This window comes from Dendroctonus ponderosae, unplaced genomic scaffold (assembly GCF_020466585.1).
Source record: "Dendroctonus ponderosae isolate FM_Combo_2020 unplaced genomic scaffold, Dpon_F_20191213v2 Dpon_F_20191213_6, whole genome shotgun sequence".
Taxonomy (NCBI): domain Eukaryota; kingdom Metazoa; phylum Arthropoda; class Insecta; order Coleoptera; family Curculionidae; genus Dendroctonus; species Dendroctonus ponderosae.
In genome coordinates this window covers 2437323-2439809 of record NW_026018814.1, presented here as the reverse complement: position 1 = coordinate 2439809, position 2487 = coordinate 2437323, and the positions used below count along the sequence as shown (strand labels likewise).

At 39.0% G+C, this 2487-nt stretch overlaps 1 long non-coding RNA gene across 1 annotated transcript in view; it reads left to right on the top strand.

Moving 5' to 3' along the window:
* Window positions 1–2487, top strand: part of LOC125504848 — a 10412-nt gene continuing 7925 nt past the window's right edge. Inside the window, exon 1 of the long non-coding RNA XR_007281739.1 lies at window positions 1–87. This is a non-coding gene — a long non-coding RNA (uncharacterized LOC125504848). The remainder of the gene's footprint in view (window positions 88–2487) is intronic.

The following is a 2487-nucleotide window of genomic DNA, read 5'->3' as shown; positions in this document are numbered from 1 at the left end:
TCTTTAAAGAATATATGTAGTGGTGGTTAATGGAAAACATGAAGAAGATATCCATTAAAGCTGCTTTGATTGAAGATTGATCTCTCGGTAAGTGAGTTGCGTTTTTTTGGTTATCTGGAAAGACACCAAGCTCTCGCGTGCGCAGGTAAATATATGCTGGCCTCACATAAAATCCCCATGGCAACAGCTTTTCTAGAGGTTTCTTCTGCAACAATGCTGTTTTACACCACCTTTCAAAAAGTGAAATTCACTCAAAAAACGGTAGCAAAAGGCGCGATGGTAGTTTCCACTAGCTCACGGAAAATTTTGAAATTTTTTTAATTTAAATTTCAGACTGAAAATTTGAGTAAGGGGGACTTTCTATTAGATAAGCATATTGTTGTAGATGCAAGCGGTGCATAAATACGGACGGCGCCCGAAGAATCGCATCGGAACAGTGTAAGCGTTCAAGCAAACCACTTCTGAAGATGCAAGCCACTCGTGCTTGCGAAACGTCAGGAAGAAATTCTATTGTACGACGGCCTAAAAACTCACTAGTTTCAAGGAATGGCCGCGAAAGTCTATCTCGTTCGACAAACCCTAACAGTTCACAGAAACCTTCAGCCTTAAATTTTTCCGGTTTAGAACCTTGCATGATTCTAATGATGCATCTAGGCGACTCAAACAACCCCCATGTAACACTAGTCATCCCCTAGGCATAGACGGGTGCAATTAGGCCATTCAGAAAACTGTCACAAACTTCCTTCCCTACTGGGAATTTTGATGAGGCCCTTTAATGAAGCCCTAGGCAGCTTTGTGGAATGATGTACGCCGTATCGATAAGAGTTTTTGTATTACATGTACGTGTTTGAAAGAAAAAGCCACATGAGCTGCATTAATTTTCATGACTCGACTGAATGTGGCCTAATTAATGTTGGGCACTAGCATTCAATAATAGAGCATCGCAACAAACAGTGCCGAAAACATTTCAGTCTACTTAATTAAAATTAATCTATGATAAAAAAATTGATAATTGCTCCAATACGAAAACAACCAACAGCCAGCGCTAATGATGTTTTGTTCTGCAACGGCCATTAAATTCGAAAATACTCCTCGTTGTTTTGTTTCACGTAATTATTATTGCAACGAAAATGGCGTGGAAACGGACTGGATTGAAACTACGAAATGAAAATTGCGTTAAACTAGAACATCGGCCATGACCGCGAAAACGCAAATGGAACGGGAATTATGTCGCTTTTAAGTGCTCATTTTATGGACGTTACGCAAAAAACTGTTTTTTTTATTGCACCGCATCCAATTGTATTTTATGCGTGTAATCAACTTTTGAAATGGCAGGGAAGCAAACTGGAAATGCCCCTGCGTGTAAAGAAGCACAATGTTTAATTGAACCAAACACCATTTACAGACGCCAAGACTTTGATCGCACTTTTTCAGCGTTCGCCTGAAAATCATTTGGATATCCACCAACCGAAACATACAAGTTCATCCTTTCAAACCTGAAGTCTTCTGAAATGACCGTAGCCAAATACACCAACTGCTGATTAAACAGCAAACTATCCACTCATTATCATTGCAAATACACTTTCCATTAACTCGGTCGCATATGTGGTACATCATTATTTTCAACTATGTGTGCTCCATCCATGTCATCAAATTCATATCATTCACATTGAACAAGCTCGCCAATTCAATTGTTGCCTAACAATGTTTGCTTGTCCGATAGCTGCTCAATGCGATTACATAAAAGACCACCAAGAACCATTGGAGCTGCTTTTCATTATTCATTAGGAGAAAATTCTATAGAATTACGAATGCAATAATTACAAAAGGACGTTCAGCCGATGCCAGTCAATTTCACTAGAGCCTGATGAATAATTCGAGAAGAACTACACACATGTTAGTTTAACATAAATAATTCCAAACCGATTTGTAAATGACAATATATGTTTATTCTACGCTTTGTCAAGCCGCACACATTTCACGAATCCTTCGCTAATTTTCCAATGTTAAGCAGGCAGTTAATGGACTTGTAATATAAGAACGAGCTTTTTAGGAAACAAGACACGTTCTTTAACGAGAAACAACTGCAGAAAATACATTTGCTACGCACCAGAGTAAGTATAATGATTCATACACATAAATTACTAATATGGGCAAGGGCGGATCCAGGGGGGGGGGTCATGGGGGGTCATGACCCCCCCATTTAATTATCTATTCAACGATGCCAAAACGAATTCTGTGGTTCGAATGGTTCTTGAGAAACTTCGAAAAAAGCAGCGTCATGTTCAAAGTGGATTTTGCAACAAAAAAAACACGCAAACCTAAAACTTCTTGAATTCAAGCATTTTTTGAGAAAACTGCCAACATTTCCCCCTCCATCGTTCACTTTCTAAAAAGGCCTTTTATTTCTGTCTAGAATGATGTACAAATGAGCGTTCTTGCTCATTTTGCCTCCGAGAAATGAGCAAAAACGGGACGGAAAACATG